The sequence below is a fragment of the Protopterus annectens genome, chromosome 3.part1 (genome assembly GCF_019279795.1).
Source record: "Protopterus annectens isolate FY-2018-M chromosome 3.part1, PAN1.0, whole genome shotgun sequence".
NCBI lineage: Eukaryota > Metazoa > Chordata > Ceratodontiformes > Protopteridae > Protopterus > Protopterus annectens.
Window position 1 is genome coordinate 1,393,802,520 of NC_056732.1, and position 19,224 is coordinate 1,393,821,743.

At 37.1% G+C, this 19,224-nt stretch overlaps 1 protein-coding gene and 1 pseudogene across 1 annotated transcript in view; one reads left to right on the forward strand and one right to left on the reverse strand.

Moving 5' to 3' along the window:
- LOC122798479 (bestrophin-2-like) overlaps positions 1-19,224 on the reverse strand; it is a 624,740-nt gene that overhangs the window by 67,319 nt on the left and 538,197 nt on the right. The gene's annotated exons all lie outside the window — the stretch shown is intronic.
- Positions 19,067-19,185, forward strand: LOC122799037 (annotated as a pseudogene).

The window sequence follows — 19,224 nt, forward strand, 5'->3', positions numbered from 1 at the left end:
GTGTGTTACTGGGGAAATAATGTCCACTCCGGGGTGATGAATTGTTTGTATTTCTTATTGAAATTTTTTACTCTGCCTAGTATTTCAAACTTGATGTAGCATATAGAATTGGGGAGTAACTATTTTACATCCAAAATATAATTTATGTAAGTATTTAATGCCCACAGCAGTTACAGCCAGTTTGTTGAGTGAATACATATCAGATGTCTCATTGTGATCAAATGAAGGGAGAAAAAATAATAGAATGGAAGCCACGGCACCTCCCCTCCAGTGCATATTAACTGTTCCTGATTTTTCTGCATAGTTCTGCTCTGTCCTTCATATAATGTTTAATTTGTTCTGTAAATCACTGAGGATTAAAGTCAGTCATAATGCCAGACAGTAGTTTTTCATACCTTTTATTGTTTACGTAATGCATTCTGATGGACTGCTAGTTGCAGATGAAAGATGTTGATATGTGCTGTCTCTCTCACGCTGTCTCTCTCTCTCTCTCTGTCTTTTGTAGATCTCACATACATGCACAGATACACATTCAGACACGTTACTTTTTTCTTTACTTTTTTAAATTTATGCTTTTTTCCTGTCTTGAGTTTCATGACACCTCAATGTGGAGCTGTGAGGTAGTAGACTTGCTTTTACTGGACATTGCCTGTACTTTAATATTCTGCAGAAGATCATTCATTCTCTAGTCAGAGTGAAGATGTACAATTCACCCATTCTCTAATAACTTTTATTACATTGTTCATTTAATATTTTAGGCATTCTTTATAATTAGACAGTCATGTTGTTATAAAGATTTTTTAATATCTGTTTAATAACAGTCAATACAAAATTGTAGGCACCATAGGTAAATAATTTATATCAGGTATTGTATAGTAGTTATATCCACGGTGGTACAGTGGTAGCGTTGTTGCCTCACAGCAAGAGGTTCTCCTGTTAGATTCTTGGCTGGAGTGCCTTCTGTGTGGAGTCTGCATGTCCTCCCCGCGGTCGAGTGGCCTCTGAAAGACATGCGTGAATGGGCGTGCCTTCGCTGAAGGTTGGGCGTCGGGCTGGCAACTCGGCACCATAAAAATCGACTGCCAATCATTAGTGGACCGGAGTTCCACTGTGGCGACCCCTAACCGGGAAAAGCCGAAAAGACAAATAATTGTATATTAGTTATGTTTGGTTAAAACCATAAGGTTTATAGATTTGTTTTATGTGGAATATTATTACAGTGCAATGAAAAAGTATTTGCCCCCTTCCTGATTTCTTATTTTTTTTGCATGTTTGTCACACTTAAATGTTTCAGATCATCAAGCAAGTGTAAATATTAGACAAAGCTAACCCAAGTAAACACAAAATCCAGTTTTTAAGCAATGATTTTATTTATTAAGGAAAAAAAAACTATCCAAACCTACATGGACCTATGTGAAAAGTAATTGCCCCCTAAACGTAATAACTGGTTGTGCCACCCTTAGCAGCAACAACTGCAATCAAGCATTTGCGATAACTGGCAATGAGTCTTTCAAATTGCTGTTGAGGAATTTTGGCCCACTCTTTTTTGCAGAATTGTTTTAATTCAGCCATATTGGAGGGTTTCCTAGCATGAACCACCATTTTAAGGTCATGCCACAGCATCTCAATTGGATTCAAGTCCGGACTTTGACTAGGCCACTCTAAAACCATCATTTTGTTTTTTTTTTAAGCCATTCAGAGGTGGACTTGCTGGTGTGCTTTGGATCATTGTCCTGGTGCAGAACCCAAGTGTGCTTCAGCTTGAGGTTACGGACTGATGGCCGGACATTCTCCTTCAGGATTTTTTGGTAGAGAGCAGAATTCATGGTTCCATCAATCACAGCAAGTCATCCAGGTCCCGAAGCAGCAAAGCAGTCCCTGACCATCACACTACCAACACCATGTTGGACTGTTGGCATGATTCTTTTTCTGAAATACTATGTTACTTTTATGCCAGATGTAACAGGATGCACACCTCCCAAAAAGTTCAACTTTTGTTTCGTCAGTCCACAGGATATTTTCCCAAAAGTCTTGAGGATCATCAAGATGCTTTTTGGCAAAAGTGAGACAAGCCTTTATGTTCGTTTTGGTCAGCAGTGGTTTTCGCCTTGGAACTCTGCCATGTATGCCATGCATGCCCAGTCTCTTTCTTATGGTTGAGTCATGAACACTGACCTTAACTGAGGCCTGCTGTTCTTTAGATATTGTTCTGGGTTATTGTGTGACCTCTTGGATGAGTCGGCGCTGCGCTATTGGGGTAATTTTTGTAGGCCAGACACTCCTGGGAAGGTTCACCACTGTTCCATATTTTCTCCATTTGTGGATAATGGCTCTCACCATGGTTCGTTCACTGGAGTCCCAAAGCTTTAGAAATGGCTTTGTAACCTTTTCAATACTGATAGATGTCAATTACTTTGTTTCTCATCTGTTCTGGAATTTCTTTAGTTCGCGGCATGATGTCTTCCTTTTTGGGATCTTTTGGCCTACTTCACTTTGTCTGACAGGTTCTAGTTAAGTGATCTCTTGATTCAACAGGTCTGTCAGTAATCAGGCCTGGGTGTGGCTAGTGAAATTGAACTCAGCTTTTCCAAAAATGTGATTAGCCACAGTTACTTCATGATTTAACAAGGGAAGCAATTACTTTTTCACATAGGGCCATGTAGGTTTGGATAGTTTTTTTCCTTAATAAATAAAATCATCACTTAAAAACTGCATTTTGTGTTTACTTGGGTTATCTTTGTCTAATATTTTTCTAATATTTAAATTTGTTTGATGATCTGAAACATTTAAGTGTGACAAACATGAAAAAAAAAAAGAAATCAGGAAGGGGGCAAATATATGCTAAAATTCCAATAAAAATGTTTTTTCAAAAATGTGTGGTTTCAGCCATTCCATATGTACATTTCTCTGTACTTGATGCTAACCACAGATTTTAACAATTGAAACTTCATGATAAGTGTTCCAAATGATGTACATTTAATAATACCTATAGGAAGATACTGACCCCTCAGACTTTTTTTTTGATACTTAATTGGTCCTGGAAATGTTTCAAAGAGATGACACACAGATAATTGCAGAACCAGAAGAAGATGCTAATATTAGTAATTATATATTGGTACTGAGTGTGACTAGTAAAGTATAAGGCAGAAGGCTGATGCAGTTGCAGTATAGACAGAAAATATAACTTCAAGCGAACAAGATTGTGTAAAACTGGAATTACAGAAATGAGATATAATAAGCATGTTAAAATTAAGAAGGCTTACAAATGATGATTAAAGTAGATAAGTAAACATTTAGATTTTTGGCATGATTCTGCATCTTTCAAAGTGTATTCCAGATATGACAGAAGTAAGTAATTACTGGAATAAGGGTGGCACAGTGGTGCAGAGGTTAGCGTTGTCACCTTACAGCAAGAGGTTCTCTGGTTCAATTCTCGGCTGGGGTGCCTTCTGTGCAGAGTCTGCATGTCCACCCTGTGTTTGCTTGGGTTTCCTTCGGGTGCTCAGGATTCCTCCCACATTTCCAAGACATGCTGCAGGTAGACTGGACATTCTAAATTGGCCCTGAGTATCTATGTGTATGTGCCTTCTGGAGAAGGTTGGGCTCTGGGCTGGCAACTCGACACTGTAAAACTCTACTGTCACTCATTCTGTGGATCAATGATCTGCTGTGGTGACCCCTAATGGGAGCAGCTGAAAGGAGAAGAAGAAGAAGAAGAAATAGTGGTACTGGAATGAAGAACAAGAAAAAGGTTCTAAAATGCTCATATACTGATAAATGTACCCAAACTGAAGCATTTTTGTATAACTTTATACATTTTAAAATAACTATAACAACAAACATATAACAATAAAACATCCTTCTGTAAGTCATTTATGAAAATCTTACTAAAAATAAGAACATCATTGCTCATATATTGCATGCAACATTGATAATTCAGTCTGAACTAAACACAGTGATGTATTTTGATGTGGAATACTCCCATCACACTGTAAGTAGATATAAGTTAAGAATGGAATAGGTGCAGTGATTTTGCAAAAAGATGAGTCAGTTCTGTGAATCATGAATACTTGCTGATAGAAAATACATGCTGAGAAAAAAAGGAACTTCTAACAACAGTTTATATTCATGGAAAAGAATAGAGTAGAAAGTGACCATAAGCTGTTGCTGTATATATATTCATGAAGTTATTGCACAAGGTACGACTTATATTGCAGTGAGTACTGTTGTGTTTATAGAAATACAATTTAAATGAGTTATAAACCAGAAAAATATATGCATATAGATATACTAAGGTGTTCTTGCTTTTCAGATCAGCAGAAAGGTCTCCTTGGAGATGAGTGGGAAGTTCACTAAGTTGTATCACTGTTATCCGTAACAGCAAAGTGAAAAGTTTTAGAAAGGCACTGAAGGAAATCCAAAAATGCAGATACTTAGAACTTGCTGTGAAAGGTCGGTCAGAATAGAATACCATAAAGAAAGAAATACAGCCTTTTCTTTGTGTTTTAAGAAGATAATTGTGTACTAGTGGTACCATTCGATACAGATAAGCTGGTAGTGTAAAATGAAATGTTAAAATTGATTTTTTTTGGAAAACAGACAAATGCATAGAAAGAGATTTTTATGAACAGAAATATAAATACCACATTGGGTCTTCCATGAAAAGATGCTACTAGGCTAGTGGGACTAACCCAGTGAACAAAAAGAAAAAAAATATTCTGGACTGGAGTTGTTCTGCAAATGTAGGAAGATGGTCAGGTCTGTGGTGATAATCCAAGATAACAATGTTATCTTATTAAATTTCATGTCACGTACAGAGTAAGACTTGTCAGATTTATTTAACTAACAAGAAAATGTATATCATATCTGTGTTGGCTGTCATTCAAAGTTTACAGAAGTCATAAAGTTTACAGATACTTTGAGAAAATATATGATCAATGTGTTGAAAGCAATATTCATAAAACATGATATTCCATATTTGGTTGAATACAGTTAATTGACTCTTATTTATGTGGGACCCAATTATTCCTACCACATCAAAGTGCTTTGAATCTACATAATGGTTTTTCATGGGTGTCAGCCTCACCCCAGTGGCTTTAGCCCTTCAACCTCTTAGTTGAAATGATCATCTCTGAGGTCATACAACTTCTGGGAATGTTAGAATTAGTTTCAATCCCCCTTCACCGAATTGAGTTTGAGTAAATAGATTGAAAAATAGATGTGGTCAGACCAAGAAATGCTTGCATCAAAAATGGTCTGCAGTATGCCAGTGCTAACTTTAAAATATATTTAAAATAACATGAATTGTATTATGTAACATCATGCTTATTTTTCATGATATTTTGCTGCTAAATATTTTTTAATCTATGCCACATGAAAAGTACAAATATTTTGTTGAAAACGTCATTTATAATAATGCATTGTAGTAGCTCTTTAATGCCTTTGTCACATTGCCACACACACACACACACACACAGACACATGCACACATACACACACAAACACACACACATATATATATATGAATCTGCTTTGACCCACCAAAAGTGCATTTATCCAAAACTGAAATAAGCAATCCCAGTTCCGCGAAAGTGCATTTCAATAAAAATGCACTTTCACGAAACTCAATACAATGAATACCAACAAAAAAGACACGCAAAATAAAATGACACAAAGCATTTATGCAGGGGGGACAAGCCCCCCTGCACCCCCCATGTGGGGGCTGCACCCTTACACCACCGCTACTTATATATACTAACTCCAAGATCGCACTACAGTGCAGAAAAGGGAATATTCTCTTATTCTCACTGTACCGCGATCTATGACAACTACTCAGTGTTGCTTGTATTCCTTGTAACTGAGATTTGAGAAAGTGCGTTTTCACTGAAATGCACTTTCGCGGAACTGGGATCGCTTATTTTAGTTTTGGAGAAATTTACTTTCGGTGGGTCGAAGTACACCCATTTATATGTGTGTGTATATATATACATATATATACATATATATATATATATATATATATATATATATATATATATATATACAAACAAAAAACAAGAAGCCGGGTATCAAAGGAAAGCACCAATGCTTACAATTCCTAAATGAGAAACACAGTGTGTCACCAACTATTCTTCTAATACTTTTGTCACTAGTGAAAATACATCAATTACGTTTAATTATATCACATATGTGTTGTGTGTCAGTAGTATACTTCAAAACTATCCTATTCTTATGTGACCGGTTATGCTGTAAAGTCTCATGCTGCAAAAAGTGTCCACTTGAAAAATATGGTCCTCCTCTAGATGTACTTAGTGATTAAACTTCTTCAGAGAGCCTATCAACTTCATTATGGTCATATCCTCTTTCAAAAAACATGATCTTAATCACAACATCTGCTGCTGTATAGTCATTTTCCCCATGTGCAGCCTTGATGCTTTTAGAAGTTGCCCCTTAACTATATTAGAATAAATATGCAGTGGATGCATACTGTATGCATATTTATACGTATGGCAGAAAATAATATAATTCTTTACCTGTTGAAAAAGGGGGATGTAAAATTGGTGTCTCTTTTTAAAAGGCAGGACAGGTCTGTAAGTAAAGCTGATGGCGCTATTTACCATATCACCTTACTGTCATTATATTATTCAGTATTTCAAACACCAAATGTTAAAATGGAAGCCCTTTATACTTGTTTCAGTGAAATACTTCAGAACATGACAAGGAAATTTCTGTAATCACCTAACCTGTTCAAATTTGAGCAGTGAACAGTCTGAGAATAATAAATTTGACCTCTGAGTAAAAGTACTATAAAGAGAATGCAGGAAGATATGCTTATTCCCACTAGAACAATACTCCAAATAAATCGGAGATGTAGCCCCCACATAATCAATAGATGATCTAACACAATATGGTGTGGAGGACCTATTTTAAAGGGTGGGGAAGTAAGTAAGTGAGCATTTAACAAAAAAAATAAATATTTGCAGGCTCATTGACATGCTGTCAACCATATTGGGATCATCTCACAGAACTACAATCACAAAAAAGTGACTCATCAAGAATGCAAATAGCATTTGCATTTTTTTTAAATCACATAAAGTATTTTTGCAGAAGTACAAGTCCCTCCTCACAAATATGGGGGGGGGGGTGCTCCCTCATGCCCTTTCTACTTACAAATGCCATACTCGAAGTTTGCTCCATCTTGGGAACATCAGAAATACCCTATATACCACAAAGACAGTCTTCTTGGAAAACACGTGGCAATCAAACTCATGAGTGATCAGACATAAGACTGTCTATGACTAATATTTTGATCACTAATGTTTCATGAAGAAGCTTGGCTCCCTACTTGCATACTGCTTTTTACCCATTTAAATACTGAGATAGAATGACCTAAAATGAGGAATTTAAAGTCCTGAACTGTGGTAAGAGAGATAAAGTCTGAGACTGCTATTCCTCAGAATATTCCCTTTTCCTTGAGATATGGCATTTTTTTGGATTTGGTAAGTATGAGTTCAGGAGGTGCAGGGGGGCTTACCCCCCCTACAAAAAAGAAGTGAAAAGAGATAAGCAATGTTCAACATCTGGTTTTGGTCTTTTGTTTGCATTTTGGAGTTTGGTATTACAAGTCTCAACATTTGAATAAGGAGCCTGCTTTTTTCAGTCAGTGTACTATTAGCTTGGATTTAGCAAAAGCTTGGGAAGGTGCTCTGTTTCAAATTGTAAGAGAGAGTGTATTCCATATTTTGTAAGCATAGCTGGAATACACCAAAGTGTAATACTTAGGAGAGTACTGTAGTTATGCCAAGGTTGAACACTCACTGGAGCATTTTATTTGGACAAGTAGGTGGGGAGTTGAAGTAGAAACATGTAAATGTCATGTGAAAGATTTTAAGCATCTAAGGAATGATGGTGCTTCTGACTTCATATTTTGTAGAATAAACTGATGGACCTTAGGGTAACTGTTTGGATAATGATGAGCCACTTAACTTTTTCTAGAGTGCCACACTGATGTTCCTTCTTATGTGCATTGACCCAAATGTTCAAATAATATTCATTGTTGCTCATAGTCTTTGACAAAGGGTGGGAGATGTTATGGCCATATTCTAAAGCTGGCAATTGGCATCTTGACTTAGCATGTGTGATATTTTCTAACAAGTATTCATAAGGTAATTTGTTTAGGAAATCACCTTAACAATATAAATTAAATAAAAATATGGGAGTCAAGTCACACATTTAAATAGTGGATCTTTTTGGCTGAATCCTGGAGCCACCTTGAGGACATGCAATGGTACAGTCTGTTGGTGATTTTCCAAGCCTCTTTGGTGTTCAAAGCATCATCTGGTCAGTCTTTTGAAGGTTAAATTGCTTGATTATACTGATTAGAAAGTTACTGTGATAAAATGTCACACAGTAGACCACTATGATAAAGATAAAGAAATGTAACACTAAACAATTTGTTTTTGCAGGCTGTACAGTCACCTCATGCAAAAAACATATTGCAGTTACATTTTTTCCATTATATCCAACAACTGCATAGTGTGGTGGGAGTCTGTGTTCAGTAAGTCAGGCATTAGGTAAGTGGTTCTTTAGTATAACAAAGCAAACATCTATAACACATTGCAGTGAACCATTGGTGCATCATGATTCAGTCCTGTAAGAGAGGTTTGCAGATCACAGTAGGGAAGTCAACAGATAATCAGATCTATGACAAATATGTATTTTAATAGTGAGTGACACTAAAAACAGTCACAATACTGCAGTTGCAAATATTTGCAGTAATATGTGAAATTTACAAAAATATTAAATGTATGTGTTTGTGCAAGGGAAGCGTTGCCCCCCATCTCCCAACAATATTCTCTCGGTACAGCTGCTTATATATGCTAGCTAAAAAATGTTGGTATACATCAGGGTAAGAAGAATTCTTTTATATACTTCAGTCTTTCTATACAATTCGGAGCAAACTCATTTAACTGCACTTTAATGTACCAGTCACGAGTGCATCACATTTCTGTCTGGTAGCCAACTGACTCATCAGGATCCAAACAAAGATGACACAGAGAGAAAGGTTATTGAAAAATAAATAAGTGTAATAAAGTAAAGCAGTCTTAACAATGATCCTGGGGGAACATGAACATTTTCTGTAACTGAGTCTGACAGCCTGTCTGAACTAGGCTCTATAAAGTTGCTAAAGTAGGTAAATGTACCCTTCATTGCTTAGTGTGCATGTTCAGAGAATAGCTTTTCTTGTACTGAACAAAATGCCTTGGGCAACAGATTTAGCATAACTGCAGCAACTAATCATAACGTCATGCTGAAAGTTTATTTACTTGAGAACAGTCTCTCAAAATTGAGAAAATAAAAGGTAAAAAAGAAAAAAAAATGTTTTCAAATATGGAAAAAACACACAAGATCCTAACTCTGACATAGAAAAATATGGCTTATATTTAATTACTTTTTTGGGCTACCTTCTGCTAAAAATGTGCAGGTAATGTTATAGATGTGCTTTCCAAAACTGTAACATTTAAAGTGACATTTTGCCATCACCTTGGTGTGAGCCTTTTATATTTCCATACATTTTAAATGATATATTTTTTGGTTGTTCTCTTTATTGGATATAACCAGTAAGGTCCAGGTACAATTAGGGTAATTAATGATTTTTAAGATAAAAAGAGAGGCACTCACTGCAGTAAATCAGTCTTATATACAGAGCTCTTAATGAAAATATCCCAAATCTAGAAATTACCTTTTAAGAAAAAGTACTCTTAGATGGGCAGTAGCCCTTTTTCAAGTTTTTAATAAACAGTCATATCATAGCATCCTCCCACCAGAAAGTGATCTAAGAGGTTTGTTCAAGAGGAAATTTGTAGCAGTGTGATAACATCTGGGCTTCTCAGTGACATCAGAGTCTTGAATTGTCAGATGTTCCCTTGTTCAACAGTAGTACCAGTTTTGTGCTATTGATCCTCTAGCTATAGGTGAACACCATCTCTAACAACATCACCGTGCCATCTCCGTTTCTTCTCTCCTGTTTATAAATCTTAATTGATTCATTATACTTTCCATTTTGAGTAGTTTACTCCTTGCTTTAGTCTACTTTCAGGTAAGAAATGATTGTTATTTCTGCAATTTATGAGATGTCTTTTGCATAATAACTTCCTCGCCAAAGTCCACGAATAAGTGAGTTTGGGCTTGATTAAAGACTTTAACTCCTTTTTGTGTTGGAGATTCTGCTTAAGGCTGATATCCTGAACAATATATCAGGTTTAACAAAGCAATTAAGATAAGGAGACTCATTGCCTTGAATGTATTTCTACCCTTTGGAAACAACACAAATTAGAAAAGAAAGAAAGAGAATAAGGTTGAAAGAAAGCTGATAAAAAATGTCAGAACTCAGAGCTTCAAATGAAAAGCCTAAAGGAAAAAAAAAAAAAAAAAAAAGATGAAGGTGAAAAAGGGAAAATACATAGTTAAAATGTCTTCCACCTCTGGTGTTAACAGTGATAGTTCACATGTTAAGGCACCCATTTTATGCAAATTCAATATGTCATAAGATAGTAGATATTCATTGTCTACATTAGACAACAGAGATAAAAAAAGCTAAGTCCTCCTAACTGTTAGAGATCTTTGATGAAGTCACAGCTATAAATAATTATTTTAAGGTGGTACCAGTACAGGCCCAGTACACATTTCACCAGAAAAAAGAATCATCCCTGGAAAAGGAATCATATATACAGTTGTATAAATCTCCTAAGGCGTATCAAATTGCATCAGAATACTCTCTGTTGACATCTTCAGTATGTTTCATAAACAATTGCAGGCACCAACACAATTCTGCCCCCCCTCCCCATCTTAATTTACCACCCACTTTTCAGAAGAATATTTTTGGATGACACTAAAAGCAGCATAGATCAAGGATACAACCGATACTGGACTGATGAAAGTTATCTAATGAAGGTTCATCATTACGCACTCAGTGATCCTTTTGATTTTCATTGCCCTAAAGTACCACTTAATCTTAGAAAAGGAAGAGATCATGATGTCATCTGTCTTTGTTATAAGAGAAGGCATTTTTACATTAGATGGTTTGTTTACTAGCAGTCATTATGTTCTGGTTCTCTTATCAGAGGTGTCACATTTGAAGTGACACAAGCTTTTTTTTATGAATATTTGGTAGAATTCAAGGCTGCTGTTGGAAACCATGGATTTATGACTATGAGGCTAAGGATGTGGCAGTCACTAAAAAAAAGTGCCACAAGCTTATGAAGTCTGAATAAATTTAGACTTGGTCTATACCAGTGATGGCGAACCTTTTGGCTCGGTGTGTCAAAAAATTGGAAAATGCGTATTTTGACTCTGCTGGTGTGTCACCCTCCCCCGAACAAAAGAGAAACAATTCCTTACATACTCATTTATTTAAAAAAATATATAGTCCAGTCATGTGTGCTGCTATGTATTATAAAAGTAAAAGAAAAATCAGTTACTTACAATAGAGAAAATGATAACTGGGCTTAAAACAGTGTACCAAAAATTAGCCTACTTTTAATAGTAATTTTGAATTGAAGTGAAAAAATATGGAACACATTGCATTTGATTTAACAACAATTAATGACTTTTTTTGTTGCTTAGTTTTAATAAATAAGTGCAAGGTCACATATTTCTTGTATTTTTGTTCATTCAGTATAAGGAGGAAAACCATAAAGGACTGGGTAACGTTGGATATATGTTGTACAGTAAGACTTTTATAAAGCTCTGACACAGGTAATGAGGAAGAGTGATGGACCAAAGGGTTCCCATATGATGGAGCAGCAGATGAAGAAGGTTTCATCTGAAGACGAAGTGCAGCAGGAACATTTTCTGGAACTTTCTGTTTTGAAGTTGATGGCAGTCCCATTTCACAACAAATGAGCATAGCTTTATTAAAAAAGTATGTGTGTGGGAAGGTATGCTTCAGTTTGGTAAGGTCTGTGAATCTGATTGTTTGACATGCTGAGATGAACCGTAGGTCCTGCTTTCAGTTAAATGTCTTATGTCTTAGTACTGCTTAGGGAATAAATTATAATGAAAATATCCATGATGTTTGATTTGTAGTATCCAGTACGATGAAGTGTCTTTGTAAGTGCATTGAAATATCTTGAACAAGCATACTTAGAAACATTTTTGCCCTTACATTTTGAGCTGGGTGTGGCTTTTTGCAAGGTTTTAATACTTTTCCTGCAAGCACTTTTGACATTCAGTTATAATTTTTTTTGTTTCAAACTGTAATCATAGCAAATAAAAATTTGCATGCTTGTAAAATATATGCCTAAGTTTTTCGCTGACTAACTGTATTTATAGAAACAAAAAAAAAAGTCCAATGTACTGAACCTTTGTCCTTTCCTTGGGGAGCAGTAACTCTCCAGTATTTTTTTTTTGTTTTGTTACATATTTCAACTACATTACTGTCTAGATGACATTTCAGCCTTTCTTGGGGAGCAGTAACTCTCCAGTATTTTTTTTGTTTTGTTACATATTTCAACTACATTACTGTCTAGATGACATTTCAGCCTTTCCTTGGGGAGCAGTAACTCTCCAGTATTTTTTTTTTGTTTTGTTACATATTTCAACTACATTACTGTCTAGATGACATTTCAGAAATTGTCCTTTAGCTGTATCAGAATTGATTGTGTTTCCAAGTGTTACTATACACTGACAATAGGAAAGGCCTACAGCAGTAAAACAAAAGCAACATGCTCTCATAGAAAATAAAATAAATGTTAACATTATTCATCAATCAGTTCATATTAATCAAGTTATGTCAAAGGCCTGGCACATTTGCATATTTTAAGTTTTGCCTCTTAAACACTGTCATATTAGTTGTGCTCTAAAAAGCGAGTGCTGAGGCAGAAGCATTACTAAAGGTATAATGTAGTTCAAAGCACAGTATTTTCATAATCCTATGGCATTTCTTATATCTCTTGAATGCAACTGTCTTCCGGATATGCCTTCCAGTCATTATAAGAACGCAAGTATTTTTAATATTTTAGTATTTTTTTGCAATACCATTGCCACTTCATGTTTTATCTGAATCATCTCAGCTTATCTGCATCCATCTACTAGGGAGCAGTTAGACCTGAAAAAGGCAAGTAGTCTTTTGTAAAATATGTCTGATACTTTCACTTTTTATAGCCTCCTGTCTGTAACATTGCAATTTTGTTTAACTGCACTGTGCAAAATTACTTGTTTCTGAAGCAGATTGTTTAATCTGTTGTAAGTCATATCTTAAAGTAGCCTTCTGGGCTGTAGTGTGTCCTATACAGTAAATTATTTAATTAATGTAATCTCCACCAATATCAGTTTCACCATCAAGCAGCCTTGGTTATATGGTCATCTTACTGTCAGACTGTTATTTCTACCCCTCAAAATTGTAAGTTTGCTTCCATTACCTAAGGTACAGCCTGTTCACTCATATCTGCATCCTGCAGGATCCATACTGGCCAATCCATAGTGCAGAAACACAAACATTTGGCACTGTTGCCTCACCTAGTGTGGATCTCTGGCTCACTTACTAAATGTTGTGGCCTCTCTGTGGAGTTTCTATATCTTGCCTGTCTCTGTGTAGGTTCTTGCTGGATACCCTGATTTCATCAACCATCCAAAATTCATGTTGTAGGTGAATTGCCAGTCTTCCAAGTTAGTTGTAGGAATCTGTACAGTGTGTGTTCTAGAATGTTTTGGTGTCCCATCTAAGATTGTTTTCTTTTTGCCTGTTGAGCGGAGTGCTGGGATGGGCTCAGACTCCCCATGACCCGAATAGAATAAAGAAGGTATCAGAAAATGAAAATTATACTTTTTCCTTATGTGTACTGACAGCATCCATAATGAGTCACTGGTTATGTTTTACTGAGACCTGACATTAAGACTTGATAAATTATAAAGAAATTATCAACCACTCAAACCATCAATAAATCAGAAAGATACAAAATACAATATTGAATCTTTAAGGGGAGTGATATGCCTCCTGTGCATCCCAAAGTGGAAGTTACACCTCCACACTTATTTTTCTTAAATATACTAGCTCCAAAGTCACACGATCTTGTCAAAATATTATTGTATTATTTATAAAACTTACTTTTGTATAGCCTTTTTGGCTTGTTCTATTCTCATATCTATATTCAGTACTGCTCTCTTTCTGAATCTTTCTCTTTGTAATTTCTCCTGCCCTCTCTCTCTCGGCTTTTTAAGTAATTAGAAATGATCCATAGATGATTTGCTATTAAACTGCCTGATATGATGTTTGTTTATTAACAAGTTAAGCTATACACTCGACCATTATACTCTACTTTTTTAGGCTTTTTAAGAGGTAGCTTTTTAATCTACTTCGCAATGTAGCATACAGAATATTTATATTTTAATGTTACTACGCTTCCCATCTACCTAATTCATTTTAACAGGAAATGTCAGGAAGTACAGATTAGTTTTGGTGAATTGAAGCCATAAGCATCAAATTAATAAAACTCCAAAACAAACCATGTAAGACCAACAAGAACTGAAATTAAAAAAACAAAAAACAAAACAAAAGAGATCTACCAGAGTGAAGTTAGAACTAACTTTATCAGCCAGTAGATGTGCTATATCACCCTGCTCAGTGAAGGTTATGCCATTATTGATCAATTCTGCACATTGCTGAGTGACTGACCTTAGCGTGGGGACTATCCTGACCTCCTAGCTGACCTTGTTGGACTTTATTAGACTTCTTGGTTTCTTGATTAGTTAAATCAGAGGGCTCCTGTCTCTATGATAGTTACTCTTTCTGATGATTTTAGCCATGATGTTTTTCTTTTGTTATATACCCTGTTAAGGTAAGGATTCCACCAGTGGGGTTTGTTTTTGGTGTTGGATCTAGGCTTATTTCTTGTAGATACTGCAGCCATTTACATGTTTGTACAGGGTTTTTGAATAATTTTGCAAAGGTGGATGTGCTCTCGGGTTTGAGGAAGCTGTGAATTTTGACAAACTGTCTCTTAATAGGATGTAAGGACTGACCATAAAGCTGTTTCCTTCGAAATCAAAATCAGCTTCATAATCCCATTAAAATCAGTAACAGTGAGGAACTATTTCAAGGTAAATTATTTTTATTAAGTGATGGTTTGTCAAAATTCAATGTCCCTCCAAACCTCAAGAATGCAACAGCCTATGCTGAACTGCTCTCAGAAATTCTGTACAATCATGTCAATGGCTGCATAGAGGTTGCCATACCTACCAGAATTAAGCCCAGGACTACCCCCAGGAACAAACTGCCCTGTTTCCCAAATTAAACAGGATATACAACAAAAGGAAAAAAATATGGCAAAAATCAGGAAGGGTAATTCTCATAAAGATAAAAGTTCTCTCATCAAACTAAATAGGCAACTAAGAGGGCTAATTAGGTCAAGCAAAGCCAACTTTGAGGATAAAATAGCCTCCCATGTGAAAGATAACCATAAGGCCTTCTTCAGGTCTGTCTTAAACATCATGGGCAGCTCACAGCAATGCTACCACGTTCACTGAGCCTGGCAATATAACAAACCAGTTAGCAGACAAATTCAGTGCCAACTCCACCCCAGCCCCCAAAAGTACCCTCGAACATAACCCCACCAACTATAACTAGGGAGTATGTACTGGCTGCATTCACTAAAGCCAAGAACATGCCTCAATGGGCCCCAATAAAATTTCAGGGTGCCTCCTGAACAGTGCAAAACATGACTTATCAGGACCCCTGATTCATTAATGTTAGTCTTAAAACAGGCTTCGTGCCATATGAACGAAGGACTGCAATGGCTATTCCCCTTCATAATGGAGGAGTGCAATGGCCATCCCCCTTCATAAGGGAGGGCCTTCAACAGATCCTGGAAACTACAGACCCATTAGTCTGACTAGTCATATTTGCAAAGCCAAGGAAAGAATTATCATGAAAATAATCAACAAGGACATGGTCTCTATTACATTGTAATTTATTTATTTAGTTAGTTAGTTATAATTTAAGAATAGAGATGATAAGGTAGAACTTAAGCAGAAAAGTTCGGTTCTAAGGATCCAACAAGATTATAAATAATAAAGTTAATAACCTGCAGTTATAGCAATAGCTTTCAAATATGTTGGTTGTACCCGGTCATCAAGGACTTCTGTAATGATACACAGTGGCAGGTACATAGATATGCATGCTAAAAAGGGGGAAAAAAAACCTCACACAACGTTAAGGGTGGAATTCATAAAGGTTACCCCAAAGTGTATACCTGATGTATGCTTTGCAGTAAGCATTTCCAATTCAGATACAGCCCTACCATGGTGAACTGCCTCTATGGCCTACTGCAAGTGCTGATGAGGCATTCTGGAGGATTGGCCTATGTTAATTATCCATGTTTATTAAAATGCCTGCGTAAGGAACATCAGCCACACGTGTTAATGAACACAGCCAAAAACATGAGTTTACTGATTGCATTAGAGGTAAGTAGCAGGGATTTTAGCAGACAGGTAGTGTTGGTGTGTATGTGTGTGTCTCTGTGTCTGCCTAAGAGGTTGCTGTAGGGGGTTAGTTAGGGGAAAGTTAGAGTAAGTGTGTGTGTGTGTGTGTGTGTGTGTGTGTGTGTGTGTGTGTGTGTGTGTGTGTGTGTGTGTGTGTGTGTGTGCATGCGTGCGTGTCTGTGTGTGAGGGGGGCTATCCACACTCCCCTAGACTAATGAGCAAGTCCTACAAACTGGAGGGGGGCAGTAGGCACCATGGATAACACTTTATACTGTGCCTTAAAAGCACGTAAAAACAGTTTTGTAGCACAAAAAAGTGGGAGCAGGGGAGGACTAGACACCCAGTGATACGCTATGTATTGTGCCCTAAAAGTGATTAAAAAAATTCACCCCTGCAGCTTAGGCATTTACACATAATGTGTTAGTCATCTATGGTACAGGTAGACACCAGAGATGGTTATAAAATATTATCCAAGTCTTTATTAATAAATAAAAAAGTGAAGTAAAAGGTAGAGAAAAATTTTGAGCTCCACAACTTTAGCTTGTCAAGTAGGAGCCTTAACCTATGCTAACTCATCTGTTAGTTTAGCATGTTTTTTTAACTAATAAGAATTATGAAACTCTAGTGTGTGACTTTAACAACTGATTGCAGTGACCTGTGAATTATGAGGCACAGTGTAGATTAAAAGGCAACTGCAAGTACATATTGTAAAATCAGTGAAAGTTGAGAGGAATGATTTTCTGCCCATGTAGGAAGAAGTTTCTTTACAAAACGAGGAGAACTAGAGGACACTAGCGAGCATGTTTATATGCTTACATGGATGTACATGAAAAAATACACCAACAGGTCTGTCATCATGATGAATTTTACTATCAGTAAGAAGAGACAAACTCTAGTGTCTGGCATTATTGACTGTAAGGACCCATGATATACTAAGGCAAGGACAACTAAAAAGACATCTGAGATATTATGTCAACTCAGGGACAGCTAAGATGTATGTCAGATTGTATGCATGTGTGTGCGTGGTGGTTTGTTTTTTGTTTGTATGTGTATGGGAAAGTAAATCAGGAGGGCCAAGGATCAGTATGATGCATGGGTCACCATTTTTGACTTCTGTAGGAAAGTGCTCATTTGCACTAGCAATAGTTAAGTGCAATTCAGAGGTATTCAGTTCAGATGATAATGAGGTATTTGGCACTAGCAATAGTTAAGTGCAATTCTGAGATATGCAGATTAGATGATAATGAGGTATTTCTTAATTGTGACTAACATGTCTCTGAATTGCAATTTTCCACATCACATAAACATCCTCTTTTGGCCAGAGAGGAGGTTCTTTCTGAGTTCCTGGGCAAGAATACAGCACTGTAACCAGGATACTTTCCCCAAGCCCATTAGGTATGACTGATGGAACAAATAGATGTTCTTCATATTTCACTGCTGCAGTCCTAACCATTGGGTTATCCATGCTGTGGTAGCCCTCAGTCGGTCCGAATAACAGAGTCAAGGTTTTGCGCATCGGCTGTGTCGCTTGCTGGCTGACATCAGGTCATCCAAGCTATAAAGGAGAGCAGGCGACACCATTACCTCAGTCTTTCTTGCCATGGATCCATAGCAGAAGCAATTCACAACAGTGCTAGTCAACTGTTTTCAGATTTCGAACTTCAGCTGAAAACGTCTAAAGCTTGCTTAGGCCTATACCACGATGTACCCCACTGTTGGTTCTGTGCCCTCTTTAACGCTAGAACTATTCATCACAGAGCTGTGTTTGTAGCCAGATATTTTCATATTCCATCTCCAATTACTGATATGGCGTCCGTTAGTCAGCAAACTGCAGATCTTCCAAAAAAACGTAAAGATAAGGATAGAGACAGACCGCATAAGACCAAGCCTTCTGATGACACCAACGCTAAAAGAGTCATCAGTTCTTCGGAATTCAGTGAGGCACTTTTGCAGTCCCTGATGCCCGACTCAATTACTTTGCAGTCCTCTACTGAGACCCATTCAGAGTCCTGTATGCTGCAGAAAACTCCATCATCTAACTAGCCTTTGGCTGTCTCTGCCTTGGTTGGGTCCGGAACCGCTACCCAAGCACCAGCTTCTGAGGATACTGCTCGCATTTCAGAATTCACTTCAAGGCCTTCACCCTCCCTTCCGATTAACACACCAAGAGCACAGAGGGATACTCTTCAGGCCAGACTTAGAGCTACTGCAAAGAAAACAGCAAAAGTCTCCATTCCACTAAGCCTCCCCCTCTTCAAACTAGAATGCTTAAAATGGCGGAGGATCTCATCACTTTCATCGGGGGTAATCAGGCCACACCAGCCAAATGGAGAAGGGAATCTTCTCCGGACATCCAATCGGATTTAGACTCAGAGGAATCTGACTCCTCTGTTTTTGAAGAGGAAAATCCTCTTAATGCCTATGAAGACTCAGATGCAGAAGAATCTATTCCTTCTGCATCACCTCAGGAGGACTTTTCCTTTGGGGAAACCCTCCATACCCTCAAAGAACACTTCCAATGGGAATCAACGGATTTCCCTCAATCCAAGAAAAGACTAAGAGAGTTTCTGGACCTACCCCAGCCAGGCCTATGGCCATACCACCCTGAATGTGCCTTATCTCATCTGATCTCAGAAGCTAAGCAGGGTTGGGCCTTGTTAGTACTTGAATGGAAGGCCACCTGCGAATACCAGGAGCTGTAGAGGCAGATGCACCCAAGGTCTCTGGCACACATAAATACTACT